This window comes from Pongo pygmaeus, chromosome 3 (genome assembly GCF_028885625.2).
Source record: "Pongo pygmaeus isolate AG05252 chromosome 3, NHGRI_mPonPyg2-v2.0_pri, whole genome shotgun sequence".
NCBI lineage: Eukaryota > Metazoa > Chordata > Mammalia > Primates > Hominidae > Pongo > Pongo pygmaeus.
The window spans coordinates 175,237,195-175,254,823 of NC_072376.2; the positions used below are offsets into that span (position 1 = coordinate 175,237,195).

At 32.5% G+C, this 17,629-nt stretch overlaps 1 protein-coding gene across 2 annotated transcripts in view; it reads right to left on the minus strand.

The window, feature by feature from the left end:
• Positions 1-17,629, minus strand: part of FSTL5 (follistatin like 5) — an 814,279-nt gene that overhangs the window by 780,975 nt on the left and 15,675 nt on the right. Inside the window, exon 2 of one of the 2 annotated variants that reach the window (XM_054485700.1) lies at positions 8,259-8,404. The gene's annotated coding sequence lies outside the window, so the exon portion shown is untranslated. Of the gene's footprint in view, positions 1-6,533; positions 6,670-8,258; positions 8,405-17,629 lie in introns of those variants that run through there. The other variant, XM_063664253.1, reaches the window with a different exon arrangement.

Here is a 17,629-nt window from a genome sequence, read left to right on the forward strand (position 1 = left end):
ATAATGTGTAAGGAAACATAATGTTACTAATGAAAATAATCTGCATATTTGTCCACACAGATAAGTAATTTTTCCCCAAGTATCACAGGTACTTGCTAGGAAAAAAAAAAAAAAAAAAAAGCACAGCTATGAGAAAGGATGGAGAAAAATCTGAAATTTAAGTTCTTGTATCTGTATGTGAAAAATATACAAATATTGTAGGCATATAATAATACATAAATTAATAACTATAAGTAAAATTCTATTATAAGTTATAAATGAAAAGTGTTAGAAATATAGAGAAAGTATAGCAGGTCAAAATTAGTAAAATCTCAGGTACGAAGTGATACATCCTCAAAGTGAAGTAAAGAAAAGAGTTTGGCAAAGTGAGAAATTACTACCGATTTTCCTTTATGCTTTTTAACCTTTCCTATACAGAAGATCCTTCTAAACCGTATGACCCAAAGTAACTGTTCCAGTTTTTGAACCCAAGGATAGCACTAAAACTGTTTGGGAGGAAATGTGGTAAGGGACCCAACAGAAATGTTTATGTTACTTTTCTTAAAGTCTCACTTTTAAAATGTTGATTGCTATTGTTTGTTGATATTATGTAGAAATTATTTGAACTTAAATAGGCAAACATTGTTGAAAAAGAAACATGAAAACAATTCTATGTAGTAGATTAGCATTTCACGATATACTTCTTTTGTATTTATCACGGCTGCTTACCACGTCATGGCCACTCTACTCCCGTGCACGTATTTGAATCATGCTCTGTAGTCTCCAGTGGTTGAGTAAGTCATGTGTCCACTTCCGTACAAAGAATTGTGAATGGAAGTGACACAAGTCACTTTTGGGTTGAGAATTTAGCTGTTGATGCAAGATCCTGCAACTCCTTTCTCTCTGTCAAAGTAACTGGCAACAATTGAAATAGTGACTGCTTAGCCAGAATGGACTCCTGAAGGACAACTATGAACCAAGAGGCTTTTGCTGACCCATTATGAACACAAAGCATGAGCAAGAAATAAACCTTGATTGTGTTAGGTCACTAAGATTTGAAATTTGTTTTAGGCCACTGAGATGTGAAGTTGGTTTGTCTGTTGCCGCAGCATAAATAGACTAAAGACATTGATATGTTTCAGTAACTGAACTAATTTTGAAATAGTTGTGTATGCACTAATCCTTCACCAACACCTTAGTTTTACATTTTCTGAGTTCTCTAGCTTCTTACATGATAGATCTCACTGATATCCTAAGATAAAGTCTTATTTATTCTATACATTTCATATTTACCTGGAATCAGATAAAATGAATCTCATCTTTTAACTACCCTCTTTCCTCCTGTGCATGTTTGAATCACATTCTGTGTTCTCCAATGGTTGAGTGGAGCCATGTGCCCACTTCTGTACAAAGAATTAGGAGTGGAAGTGACACAGGTCACTTTGGGGCTGAAAATCTAGTTGTTGGTACTAGATCCCTCTGTACTGTGCTGTACCAGCTTAGCTTTTCTGTCATTCTGGCCCAAATGCATTACTCTAAAACTAATTATCTGAGTTTCACTCTACACTTTTAGTGAAGGCTCTCTATCCTTCAGTTATCTGAATTTCATTTCCACCTACCCATATTTGCCGAGAATAGGAACCGACTTAGTTCTTTTCAAGTATGCCTTCAATGATCTATTCAACAAATAGAAATCAGATGCCTACTGTGACAGAGATATACTGAGAATTAGAGATTCAAGAGTAAACAATAGATAACACCATAAATAAGACCCAACCAAGCCATTACAATACAATGTAATAAGTATTCAATTAGTGTGATATACCTAAAATCATCCAAGTCTGATAAGCCTTAAGGTTGTTTCTACCAGGGACAAAAGTTTTGCCTTTAAAAGTCATTCTGAAGCACTGATGAAAACTATTTATGGATATTGCTCCTAGATATCAAATACCTGATTACAGATTTTAGGGTATTGCCTGGGCCTATTTTCAGGTGCCATCCTCCATCCACTAGATTGAGCAACAGCTAGTTAAATGCATATTATGCTATTCTCTCTACCTAAAAACAACTGAATTACCTACTCTTTTGAATATTGTGATTATCCAGATAACTGAATTTCAGCAATTAGCCTCCATTGCTTTTTCTTTAAAAATTTTTATTTCCATAGATTATTGGAGAACAGGTAGTGTTTGGTTACATGAGTAGTAAGTTCTTTGTGGTGATCTGCGAAATTTTGGTGCACCCATCATTCAAGCAGTATACACTGCCCCCTATTTGTAGTCTTTTATTCCTCACTCCCTTCCCACCATTTCCCCCTGAATCCCCAAAGTCCATTGTGTCATTCTTATGCCTTTGCATCCTCTTAACTTAGCTCCTACTTATGAGTGAGAACATACGATGTTTGGTTTTCCATTCCTGAGTTACTTCACTTAGAATAATAGTCTCCAATCTCATCCAGGTTGCTGCAAATGCCATTAATTCATTCCTTTTTATGGCTGAGTAGTATTCCATCATATATTTATATATATATGTGTGTGTGTGTATATATATATATACAGCAGTGTCTTTATCCACTAGTTGATTGATAGGCATTTGTGTTGGTTGCACGTTTTTGCAATTGTGAACTGTGCTGCTATAAACATACATGTGCAAGTATCCTTTTATTATAATGACTTATCTTCCTCAGACTTTCCCATGGATGACACCATAACATTTAGTTCTCTGAAGTGGTTTTTCCTGACTAACAATACACCATACCACAAATTCTTAACCATTATGTTCGTACTGCTTCTTCAGCTAATGATACATGAATGTCTGAAATTATATGCGGTTGATGCAAAAGTAATTGCTGTTTTTGCCATTACTTTCAAAGGCAAAAACTGCAATTACTTTTGCACCAACTTAATATTATTTATTCATTCATTTGTCAATATCATGTCTTCTCTCACCCAAATCTTAAGTCATGGAGTGTAAGGCCCAACTTCTTCATACCTGTATTCTGAATGCTTAGAATATAAGTCCATAATATAAGTGATCAATATATATTTACTGAATAAATACATTAATGAACTTGGCAATGCATTAATTTACTATTCTTTTTAGCCTTTTAAGATTCTATTCATTTTTTTAAAGAGTACATTGAATGCTATTTCTTTCACAGAACTTTATCTATCTGCAAACTGATTGTGACACTTTCTTTTAACCACTGTAGAATTATATCATTATGTTAATTCTGATTTTAAATATTTTTTCAATTCCTCTGTCTAATAACTAGATAGCGATAACTTCAGAGAAAACAGCTAAAATTTATGAGCTTGATATCCATAATGTAATGTGAATTTCTGGCTCACAGTAAATACATAATCCAGAAGCAGGTATGTTTACTTATTTATGTCTTTGCTCTCTATCTACTTATTTATGTTTGTTGTCTATCTCAGAATGAGAGTTTGGACTTATTTTTTATTCAGCCCTATATCCTCATCTCATACTCAGGAACTGGCAAGTAGGAGAAACCTAATAAATAACTGCTGAAAGAAAGAATATCTAAATATTGTTTCACTAAATATAACATTCCGTAAAATATTCTTAAACCTTGTCAGTGAGAATCTTAGTAATATCATCTGTTAAATTTATTTTAAGCTTGCTATAACTTCACTAGTCATTTAAATGTCTATTTTATCAAGCAATGTCTTAACATTACTAGAATTTTAATTATGCCTAATTTATCTGAAAATAGTTAATATTTTATAAATATTTACAAAAATATATATGTGAAGTTCTAGGTATAGTGTGGATAGAAAATTTGTTATCTGAGAGTAAGCAATGTACACTCTGATTTATATGTTTCAACTTTCTAACAGTGACTTAGGTGTCTCAGCTTACTCTGTAAAGCACTTTGTAGATTCTTAGTCTATACTTATTGTTCCTAAATGTAGAAGAGGGATGTAAACAAGGGTAACTTAGGGATAGGTTGGTGCAAAAGTAATTGTGGTTTTTGCCTAATATTTCTACCTAGTATTTTACCTAAGTAAACAGCGGCAAATAGGATAAATATTTTGTACTACAGGATTTAAATACTATGCACAAATTCCACTTATTTCACCTAAAAATAGAGATTAAGGTAATATAATCATTGTAGAAAAAGATTTTAAGACAAATATAATACAGGTGGGATACATTAAAATAAATCATATCTAAATTATCCTCAATGGTGCATAGCAATTATGAGTAACAACACAGTGTTACTAAATTGTTTCATAAAACCTTAGCCCAAAGAGTTTTATAGCATCACTTATTTTACAGAATGCTGCTTAAATTACTGAAAATAGTTCTATGAGGACATTTTATACTGAATAAATAAAAGTGTTTTGTTAGCCAGTGAAATATAAGAAAGAAATTAAAAGTTATAAACAAAGAGAAATAACACATTTTAAAATGCATCTTGAAGATTAATGTGTTCTATTGGCTATGTTTACTATTTGAGCATAAAATATCAAGACTAACTAGTAAAGAAAATTTATGAAAAACATTAAAATAATCAGATGCCTTAGACTTATGCAACAATTCAGTGCACACATAATGCAGTGTTTTGTTTGGTTATTTATGTATTTTTACTTCAAATCAAGCCCTGCTACTGGCACACTGTTTTATGCTGACTCTGATCAAGTGACAAGGTTCACTTAGCTACACAATAGATGTCCCAGAATAATCGCAGGCAACTTCACAAAGCTGTTTCCTCAGTTTCACTTCACAGATAACCTGCCTTATTACCTATCTTCATGTTCAATTAATGGTTGCGGTTCCCTTGTTTCATTATCATTTTAACATTTAATCAATCCTAATTAAACCAGAGCTGAAGATTCTCAACATACTCCACCTCATCGATTACAGAAGTTCATATTTTTTCCTACAAATGTTCATTGCATTTGCTCCAACTTAACACTTTCATAAAATTCTTTGACAAAGATTGATTACTGGATAGTAACTCAACTTTAACTGTGTTTCAAGTCCATTTTTCTAAATATAAAAAGAAGACATTGTCAATGGATTTGCCTCTAAATTAAATGTGTATATCTTCCTGATATATACACATAAATTATATTAACTAATATAGTCATATAAGTGAAGCTAAACAAGCAAGTTGTAGATTTTAGTGGAAGAGGTTGATATGAAATATATAGAAGAAATTTCATCATATATTTATCACTTTAATCATTAAAGAAATATGTATTGAGAATCTCCTTTGGGTTGGATGTTTTAATAGTTACTGGGAATACAGTAGACAAAGGTGAAAGAAAGCAAATGATGGCTAGAACGTGGAGAAACTGGAACCCTTGTGCACTGTTGGCGGAAATGTAAAATGGTGCAGCTGCTATGGAAAACACTATGGAGATTTCTCAAAAAATTAAAAATAGAATTACTGTATGATCTAGCAATTCTATTTTAAAGTATATACTAAAAAGAATTGAAAGCAGATCTCAAAAAAATAATTGCATACTCATGTTTATTACAGCACTATTCACAATAGCCAAGAGGTGAAAGTAAACCCAATCTCCATCAATGGATGAATCAATTTTTAAAATGTAGCATGTACATACAATGGAATATTATTCAGCCTTTAAAATAAAGGAAATCCTGTCAAACTTTACAGTATGGATGAACTGTGAGGACATTCATTATACTAAGTGAAATTCATTATACTAAGTTAAATAAGTCACTCACAGAGAGACATAGACTGTATGATTCCATTTATATGAGGTATCTAAACTAAACTCAGAGAAACAAAAGGTGTAATGATGGTTGTCAATGGCTGGGGGAAGGGAAAATGGAGAGTTTCTATTCAGTGACTACAGTTTCAGATTTTCAAGATGGAAAAGTTTTAAAGATCTGTTGCACAACAATGTACATAGAGTTAACATTACTGTATCGCAAATTAAAATGATTCAAATAGTAATTTTTGTGTAGTTTTCTTTAACCTATAATTTTAAAGAGGTTCATTCTCAAGTTTATCCCCATCTTAGAGATGCAAACTGATATTTTAAAGTATAGTAACTAGGAAGGGGCAAAACTGGGATTCACATCCGCCTACCACAATCTAACAACCTTGATTTTTCCACCTTCCATACTGGTAGCTTCAAAAGACCAGGTTTATAGGTACCTGTATTGTAGCAGAAACTTTTCCAGATGGCAAATATATGCTTATTAGTGATGAATCACCTGCACATAGATTTGAGGATCACAAGTAATTTTCAACCTCATAAGTGGAAGAAGCTGATAACATTGGTATGTTCTCTGCTCTGGCAAAGACTGATTCCTAAATACAGGCAAATAGATGTAAGATTTTGATGGATGTGTGTATGAGGACTTAAGAACAATAGAAGCAACTATAAGATCAAAGCAACTCCTAATTTAAATTATTGGGCAATAAAAAGTTATGTATCCGAAGTTTAGCATCATCTTCCTCATATCAGACTCTGTTTTGTCAATTTAACATTTATTCTTTCCATTAAATTTTTCTCAATCTAACATACGATTTCTCTGATTCTCCAACTTACCTATTTTCATTTCTTCTCTCTTCCTTTTGCTCCATAAAGTTATAAAGTTATATTTTTGTTTTTCTCCAAGATTGTAGCTTTCTCTCTCTCTCTCGATTCAACCACAACTTTGATGGACTCCTGACCTTCATTTTAGCATCCCTCTATTGCTCACACAACCTTGTGATCTGGAGATTTCCCCCTCTGCATTCACACATGCTCATTCTCCTGTTTCCCTGAGCATGACATTGAAACAAGCAAGCAGAGGAAATGGCAAAATAATGATGGGCATCCTCTAAGAATTATGACATTCTTATTATTATTGCAAAATTTAGGTTGCAGACACCCTTCCTTTTTCATAATGCCAAAAGCCGATGTGTAGCATCAACATTTTTGGCAAAACAGAGTCTGAAGCTAAAGCCCTCTTTCTTCTTTTTATTACTCCTAAGTGTACACCTATAATGCAGTTTAGTATTTATTTTTACGATATTGAATGTCTTGGAAGAACTATATCATATAAAATGTATTATTATATATTTAATCCCCAAGAAACCTTATTAACAAAAAATGGAAAAGAGTATGCATTGGGGTGCTAGCTTGTTCAATTTCTTTCTTTTCTTCTTTTTTTTTTTTTTGCATTAGGATGATTTTTACCTCAACTTCTACTCCACACACAGTTCTGTCAATATAAGTCACCTCTTCTACTCTCCGATAAAGTTATCCTGTTTTTAACCTAACTGGAACAATTTCTTACCCTTTGAGAAGTATCATATTCCATCAAAACTCTTGGCATTGCCCTCCGTCTTATATTTGTCAGACTACTGCAGTGTTAATGCTGAATTATACAATTGCTAGCATATGTTTTATGTTTGCTAAATGACTGATTCTCTGTTTAATGTATTTTGCAAGGAATGTCTTAATAATGAGAAAGGTGATAAGAATTGTAAAACTGATATTACATGGATGCCTCCCATTAGTCCATGAGTATATGGTTATGCAAAAACAACTGAGGAATGGAATTTATTTAATATAAATATCTTTAAGACATAAGAATTTTTAGTAGCGTGGCTAAAACCACACTTCTTTGTCTACTCCAAAATTGCATAAATTTTGTTTTGGGAATTCATAGAATTTGGTTAAGCAATTTGGAATTTAAACCAAGGGAAATTCTTTTATATCTGGACTTCTGTAAAATATCATGATCTGTGTTCTAAATTCATATCGCACATAAGAAATAAATAATTTAGCATTTAAAGTCCTAGATTTAAAAATAGATATTTCTTATATTCAAAAATGTTTGAAGAGGAAGAATGTTATGTGAACATGAACTGAAACGTAGGATGCCTTGTCTGGAAGGTACGAAATACTAGAGATAGCTGGCAAATCAGAAGCATGGCCCAGATTTCTCCCTCACAGCCTCAAAAGAAACCTACCCTGCCAACACCTTGATCTCAGACTTCTAGCCTCTAGAACTCGAACACAATACATGTTCATTGTTTAAGACACCCAATCTGCCTTCTTTTGTTATGACAGCCCTAGCAAACTAAGACAAACAATGTAGGAAAAGCACAAGAGACACTGCTGCCTGGATTCCCAGCACCTGTTAACACACGGATCTGAAGGTTCAGAGGGATGAGGAAAAGTTACTGGTCCCTACAGAGAAGAAAGACTGTAGGGAGGTGACACTTTACTTAGAGGGGATGCAGCCAGTCCAGGAAATTGCTTAAGCCGAATGAGGGAAAATACCTTAAGGTGGCTTTGCCAGTTCCCATTTACAGATGTCTTTTCTGAGTCACCTACTTGTTGAATTCAACTGAAAAGCCAGTGATATTATCCTCTCATGTTTCAGCCTCGGGAGGCACCGAGTGGAGTGGAGATGGCTAGAGATGCATCTGGAAGGGCAGAAAAAAATATTCACCACACTCTCAGTAGCCTTTAAAGTATTTATTTATTTATTAACTGATTACTAAATTTCTATCACAGAGGTTTATTTAGAGTTACAGTAATCTGAATTAAAAGATTTTTTTTTAAAAATCTTTGGAGTCTAATCGAATTGGATTTCTCTAAGAAGGATTTCCACAGAATATTTTTATCTAAAAGGATAGTAAGCATAGAAGGTGGGCGAAAAGTGCTGGAAAGTGACATTCATTGCTTATAACTTTCATTATATAGAATGTTGATTGTATGGGAAAATATGATAGACACCATAATAATTAATGTTTTAAAAACTATAATATTGCTTGTGCTAGGGTGAGGTGTTGTTATACAGGATAATATACACAAACAGGAAAGCATGATCAATTGTGAAAAATTTGGAAACTATGGGTTTTTATGTTAACAGTTTTTAAAATCAACTATACACATAAGTGACCTACATAGCTAGAAATTCTGCAGACAAATGTATATTGGCATCTTAGTGTTTGAAGTGGAATAATTTCCCGAAATGCATTAAGTCACAGAACCCATAATAATTGAAGCAGCTTTCTCAAAAAAAAAAAATTCCAGGCCAAAAACACAATCACAACACTTTCCACACGTTAGTGGCATTGTGACATTCTCGGTCATTCAGGATTCAAACTGTGCAATCAGCGCAAATTCTTCAATCTTCCTAATAAAAAGTTTTTAACATCCAAGCTCTTTTTATTACATATCTGTAACATTGCTCTGATCAGCTTGTCAAATATATATTTCTTTCCTTTCCATTGTCCCTGTCCTAGTGCAGATTTTCAGTGCATTTCCTGGGATGACTGAGGTAGACACTTAATTGGTTTCTCTGCTTCAGGTCTTTCTTATCTTCATTCCTTTCTACACATTTCTTCCAGATTAATCTTTCTAAAGGATTGCCCACATCATGTCATTATCCACTAAACAGCCTGTCATGGTTTTCCATTGCTCCAGTGACCATATAATTTGTCATCCAAACTGGAAGACATTTGAGAGTGAAAGAGGCATGATTAATAATCACTCTCAGTCAACAGGTGTAAACCAGGATTCTCCTGGCTTCTATCCATTCCTGCAACCCTTCTTTGATTTCTTCCAAAATGTTCATTAATCCTATTCAGAAAAACTGAATTACTATATATCTTGACTACTCACTTCAGTTTTTCCATTATTTAATTGTGGATTCATAGCTTTCAGATTTTTTGAGGATAAAATTAGATAATATAAATACATGGAACACATTGGGCACTCAAAAAATGTTTCTGACCATCTTATTTAATCAACGTCATTCAAATATATGCAGAATATCCACTCTCAACATAGAACACTGGCAATAAATATCAGGTTGGTAGTTTTACATCTGTTGACATTGTTAAACACTAATTAATCAAAATGTTTCTTATAGTTTTTTGGATAAGTCTCTGCCAAAAAATTTATTATTTACTTTTCCCCTCTAGCAATGAGAAATATAAATTTGGATTGATAAAACAGTAACATTTGGGTTAATGCACACATAATCCCATTATAAACCATTCTGATTTTTTTGTTATATTTTGGAAAGAACACACACACACACACACACACATACACAAACACACATATGCATAAGGTAAAACTAATTTTTCCTTTAAATTGTTATATTTTCTGTAACAATTTAGAATTTTAGTTTTTTGAACAATTACTGTATAATCTGAAATGACATTTGATGTCCCCTTCATTGAACAATTCAGGAATGTTAAATTATATTTTGATTAGGATGTAGAAAGTAAACTCTGCTTTCAAGAATGTCTCAGGCATATGTCAGAAGGATATTCTTCTATATAAACTATAAGCAATTCATAATTTCATGAATAAATATATGTAAAATGGTCTCTAATGAGATAAATTTGATCACTTTGAGTCAGCGTATTATGAAGGTGGCCTATATTAGGATATCACTCTCCATAGATTAAAATAAAATTAACAAGAATCTGTTTCCTGTATTACAATTTATCAAATTAAATTTCGTGATACTAATGGCGAGTTTTTTCATGTTTGTTTCTTCCTTTAAATATGTAATCTAGCAGAATAAACTTTACTTCTAGCATCTTATTTTCAGTCTTTTAATTTTTGCCATATGATGTACATATTACCAGAGCATTAATCCCCAGTGATATTACATTCTATATATTTTCAACAAAGAGATTTTTATGGATTTTGTTATGTTTAATTATTTAAATTCTTTTATTTTTGTGGTTCAACTGCAATTATTCAATATTTTTAATTTAGTAGGAGTTATTATTATTAATTCCATGATGGATATTCTCCCTCAAATATACATTCAGAATTATAAATAAGATATATTTTGCGTATATTGTTTAAAATAATGCTAATTTTTATAATTCACTCACAATGTACTTTGCTTCCCAAAGAAAAGTGTAATCAGTTATAAACTGTCAAATGTTATATTGATATTTTAAAAATCTAAAATGTTCTTAACCATATATAGTTGAATGATTTGAATACTGCATACAGTAATTTTGGAATACTATTAATTTATTTAGAATTTTCTTTTACTGGATAAGTAACTTTAACCCACTTCTGTCTGCAGTATCACAAGTTTTTATTAGTGATGCTTTAAATATTGATTAGATCCTTGTAATCTTATTTTTAAAAAGTCTAAAATCCCTTGGTTCAAACTGTATACTTGAAACCTCACCTTCACTAAGTTATAGTCTAATTTAGTACAAAAAACTATATTGGTGTAATACAAATATTTACTTCTTGGAAATTTATTAGTTAGAATTATATATGAGAATTCTGTACTTATATCTTTTCGGTTTTTTTTTTGTTTTTTTTGAGACAGAGTCTCGCCCTGTCTCCCAGGCTGGAGTGCAGTGGCGCGACCACTGCTCACTGCAAGCTCCGCCTCCCGGGTTCACGCCATTCTCCTGCCTCAGCCTCCCGAGTAGCTGGGACTACAGGCGCCTGCCACCATGCCCGGCTAATTTTTTGTGTTTTTAGTAGAGACGGCATTTCACCGTGTTAGCCAGGATGGTCTCGATCTCCTGACCTCGTGATCCACCCGCCTCGGCTTCCCAAAGTGCTGGGATTACAGGCGTGAGCCACCACGCCCGGCCACATCTTTTCAGACTAAGAATTATTGACACTTACACTTTCTGAACCAGAATTTATCATCATTACAATAAATATGTACATAATAATGTAGTTTCTGGCCAAAACATAAATGTGAAGTTTTGTTCTAAAAATTTATCTTAATTAAACTATAGAATTCCAGATTTAGTAGGTGCCTTAAAGATGCTTTGTTGAAGAAGTTTTCCTACCACATCCTTGAGGTATGGCCATCCAAACTTCTACTTAAAGAGCCAAGGAGCAAGGTCACACAAGATAGTTTAATGTTGGAAAATTCTCAATGTAATTAACAAGAAAAAGTAACTGAAATGACTTGGAGCTCAAAAGTAACACCTGGCTTGACTATTTAGAATGTCAAAGAATATGGGCATATACTGATTTCACTTATAAAATAATAAACAGACGTATTTAACTTTTATTCTCAATTTTTATACATTAGACAGCATTCATCACACAAAACATACATAGATCATTGAATCATAACTCAGGATGTTAAGGATTATACAAGACACATGTTGTTTACCTGAAAAGAAAATAAGATCTTTAAATGGGCCAAAAACATTGAAGAAAAATTAGTGTTCTTTTTGCTTTCAGTATGTCCGTTCTATTATTGATTTGATTAGTATAGGTTGATTTTTCACTCAAGTGTGAAGAATTATTGATATTTCAACTCATTTTTATGTCTATTGTGTGAGATTTAATTAATTTTGATGATCTCATGGTGTTTTGTTGAAATGTATAGAAATCCTTGTGATTTATCTAGCAAGGTGATTATTAAAAGTTTTGACTTGTGAAGGGAATGACCTTTGTCTGCACTTTGCTGATGTTAACATATTCTTATTTCGAGTTAATGCTTACTTAGAGCAGAAATGTGTCATGGTAGGTATACACTGGTATGTGCATGGAATCACACTTTCAAGCCTGCCACACTTGAGAGTAGTACTGAGTAGGAAGGTCATACCTTGCATTTAAACATTAGCTTTATGTTAATTCAAAATTTTCTGAGAGCTGTTATGACTGTCCTCAGTATCTAATATTCAGAGCCCAAATTATGACATTTTTCTTTGTGTTAACAACAAATATACCCAGAAAAATTGATAAATCATTTATTAGACACACATTAAACAAAGTCATTTCATTTTCTAAGCATTGTGCTAAGCTAAGAAGGTATAATTTTCCCCCAGTGAAAGAAAAGAACAAAGAATAACAATAATGCAATATTTTAATAAAATAATAAAGGTGTACAATTAAACCTAAAAAGAACTAATGCTTTTTTGGTGGTCATTGGTATATTCTAATTACACAGATGAAGAAATTGAGGTCAGATAACCTTTAATTTGTCCAAGGTCAGTCAGTGTGGAGCTGAGATTTGAGCCCATGGACTATGGCTCCATGTACTATGCTACTTGCAGTTAACCAGACGGCAAAGACAATGTTATGACAGATAAGGAACTTCATGTTCATGGGTAATGAAAAAACTCTCATTTGTATATGGTAGTAAATTTCACCTAAATTAATTTAAACTCAAATAAATGCAAACTTTAAATGATTTTTTGACCTATAAAGTTAATAAGAAACTGTACTTCTTCAAATCTGAGTCTATGGGTGTTTGTGTATACATATATACATATGTATGTATGTGTGCGAATACACACACACATGAAAACTTGAGGCAAATTAAATTTAGCAGAATTAATTTGATCAAAGAACTACTCATGAGTCAGACAGCACTCAGAACCAGAAAATGTTCAGAGAGCTCTACCTAGCAAGGTGAGAAGTTAACCTGTATAGGGTGAACACATAAGCAAAGTAGAGAAATCATCAGATTGGCTATAGCTGAGCATTTGTTTTATTTGGGTATGGTTTGATTAACTGGCTGCCTATGATTGGATGAATCTTGGCTGTTTGTGACTGTGTGAAGCCCCTATATTCATTATAAAAAATATATATACTCCTAAGTAAGGTTTCAGCAGCCTGAGACTAAGAGCCTTCTGCCTATTTACACACACACACACACACACACACATACACACACACACGTTTCCTCTACATAATCTGGAAATGAGAAGCATGTGAACTACATTCTTCCAAATATTATTGCCATTAAAATCTGAATTGCCAAAAATGAAAACATTATCCTGAGATGTGTGTGTATTTTAAATTTAATCACTCATTACTCTGTGTTTAATGGTCTTTTTTTTTTTTCTTTATTTCTAGTTAGGTTGAATGTACTGGTTACACTTTATCAAACAACTCATGTTTTTTAAGGAATAAGTTATTTCTTATTTCTTCTACACCTTTCATGTTGTAGTTATATACATATATGCATATATATATGTCAAATCACATGTTCTTTAATTTTTCTATTAGCAATGTTGGAACACTCTAAGAATATGAGGTAAATAGAAGTAATATTGCTATCCTCTTGAAAACAATGTTATTAAACTTGCATGACACAGGCAAGTTCAAAGCAATGATTTTTAAAGGTATAAAATCATATATTACATGAAAAGTTTTAGCTTGGTATAATTTTACTGTTTTAAAATCCATTAATAGTTTTCTTCAAAAGGTTATCAAGTATCTTAAAGCAATCAAAACTATCAGATTATTCATAATTAGTATGTCTGCTCCTGCTTACTTTTTATTGTGATTTATATTATATATATATATATTTCCTTTTGGTATGAGGAATCAAATAAACTTTTTTTCCAGGCCTCTATTTAATTAATTTTAATTCAATTTAATTTTCATGTGAGGTGTGCTCTTTTAATTTTGATGAGCTAAGTTATGTATGTACATTCAAGAAGGTGCTACTTTTGGTTTTAAAAAAAAGAATAAAACAAAATAATTTGTTCCATTTTCACATGATTCCTTGTGGTTTCTAAATAAACACCATAACCTATAAGGTTATAAAGGCTGATTGTAGCAAGTGAATGAATCTAAAGCTAAACATATTTTCTCTGTTTCTCTAGAAGTTAATCACTCAACTGAGCTTATTCATTTGTTTAGTCATTCAAATAAATATTGACAACTTTTGTGTGACAGGCAGAGAAAAACAGAAAGAGTTATAAGAATTATTGTTTTTGACAGAGTAATGAGGGAAGATGTCTTGAATATTAAACATTTCAGTAGACACCTGAAAGTTGTATATGAGAAAGCCACATGATTTCTTGAAGGCAAGGGTTCCATGCAGAAAGAATGGTGAGTGCAGAGGGTCTGAGGAACAGTCTGCTTAGTAAGTTTCAGAAACAGAAGAGGCTGGTATGATGGAAGTATAGGAAGTGAGTATCGTGAAAGAGACAAAAACTGAGACGCACTGGGAAGTGGGAGGATGGGAGATGAAGCAGAAACACTCAAGACACGAGTTAGTGGGTGCAGCGCACCAGCATGGCACATGTATACATATGTAACTTACCTGCACATTGCGCACATGTACCATAAAACCTAAAGTATAAGAAGAATAATAATAATAAAAGAAAAAAAAATACAGGAAAAAAAATAAAAAAATAAATATAAGTTCTTTGTTTAAAAAAACAACAAAAAAACAAAAAACAAAAAACAAAAACCGTGTTTTTTAAATTTTACTTTAAGTTCTGGGATACAAGTGCAGAACGTACAGGTTTGTTACATAGGTATCTATGTGCCATGGTGGTTTGCTGCACCTACCAACCTGTTGTCTAGGTTTTAAGCCTCACATGCATTAGGTATTTGTGCTAATGCTCTCCCTTTTTTACCATGTGAGAAAATTCCCTTAGGCCTGGTATTGAAGTGCATATCAATGAGATCATAGAACATTTAATCCTTTTTGCCTGCCTTCTTTTTATCACCATCTTTGTGAGATTAGCCCATGTTGATTACCGTTTTTATAATTCATTCTTTGTTGTTGATGGGTAAGTATTCCATTGCAGGATTATTATCTTAATTTGTTTTCCATTCTTCTGTTCATTACCTTTGCATATTGTTTCCCCTCTGAAAGTTATCATGAATAAAGCTGATATAAATATTCTTCAAGTTGGTTTGTTGACATATATTTTTATTTTTTCTTGACTTATATTTGTATTAGTTTTCTAGGATAATTGTAGCAAAGTACCACAAACTAAGTGGCTCAAAACAATAGAAATATTGTATCACAGTTTTAGAGACTAGGAGCCTGAAATCAAGGTTCTGTCAGCTGGACCATGGTCTCTCTGAACGCTGTAGCAGAATCGTTGCTTGCCCCTTCCTAGTTTCTGGTAGTCAGCTCGCAATTGTTGGCAGTCCTTGATGTGTGGCTGCATAACTCCAACCTCTGCCTATGTTATCACATGATGTTTCCCTTGTGTGTCTTTACCGTTGCAAGCAGTTGTCTTATAAGGACACCAGTCATATTGGATCAGGGGGCCCAGCCTCCTCCAGTAGGACCTCATCTTGGCTTAACTCATTATATCTGCAAGAACCACATTTCCAAATCAAGTCAAATTCTGAAGTATTGGGGATTAGGACCTTAACATATATTTTTTTTTTTGGAGTAACACAATTCGACTTTAACAAATATCCAGGAGTGGAAATGCTGGCTCATACGGTAGAAAAGTGTGTGTTACTTTACAATCCCAGTCTCATGAAAAATGAATGAGAATTCCAATTTCACAAAGCTGGTATAGCAAGTTTGAGGTGACATCTAAATTTGGTTCTGTCTATTTACTGATGTATTATTTAATTTCTTGAAACAATATTTTGTAGTTTTCAGTATAAAATTATGCTTAAATTGTATGAGATTTTAGCTAAGTGGGGGATACATTTTAGCATTGCTATTATACTTATAATTTTTATTTGATTTTATTTTTCAAATGTTTGTTGTTAATATATACATATGTAATAGATTTTTGCATATTGACTTATTATCCTAAGAACTTGATAAACTCACTTATTAGTTTTAGCACATTTGTATACATATTTAGGATTATCTATGTAAACAACCATGTCATCAGCAATTTCTCTATATTCAGAGATTCTACTTATTTTTCTGGTTAATCATTGAATATAAGATGTGAGGATAAACATCACTGCATTTTTTTTAGCTTATGAGGAAAGAATTCAACTTGTACCATTAAGCATGTTGTTGGTTGTAAGACATTTGTAAATGTCCTCTGGAAAATTAAGAATGTATGTTTCTATTACTACTTTGTTGAAAGCTTTTTTAAGTAGTACGTGAAAGTGAGATTTCGTCACAAGATACCACTCAATCACTGAATAAACCCCATTTTACCATGTTGTGTAATATTTTTGTGTATTGTTGAATTTGTTATAAAATGGTGAAATATTCTGTATCAGTGTTCATAAAAGATACCTATCTTCCTTCTTCTTTTTTTTTTTTTTTTTTTGTAATGTTCTTCCCAGCATTGAAAAGAGGATGATTCTGGGCTTTACAATATGGCTTTAGTGTTCTTTTCTTTCTACTTTAAGAGTTTGGCCAAGGACAATGTTTTGAAATCCTGAAATATTGACCAGAAGTCAACAATGAAATCTTCTTATTCTGAAGTCTTCATTGTAAGAAATATTCTGAATACAAATGCAATTATTAAATAGATATAGTTCTAATTGTGTTATCATTGCTTACTCCTAATTACATTTATCTTCTCTACCCTTATTTTTCAGTCTTTATAAAAACTTTCTTCCCCTTATGATAAAATCTTTGGATATGTCCTTTTTCTTCTGCAGTTTAAAATTCAATGTGACAATATAATCACAATGAAGTAATGGTTTTTGCAACCTGTGCTGATGATCTTGACCTCTTTGACATCTTTAGGCATACTCTTTAGGCATGTTGAAGTGCACTACAGTTTTATCTGCATTTCCTCTTTGACTAAATTATAATTTTGTTTTTTCTTCATTTGGATCATGTATTGCTGGAAGTTAAGTAGTCTCTGTTCAAAATGAGCAGGATGTTTCTAACAACATGATATTTGTTTCCTTGATGAGAGTCATGCACAAATCATAAATTGGTCAAATCAGCCTTTCATTGCTTCAAACTTATTTTCATTTATTCCAAGGAGTTAGCAATTTCT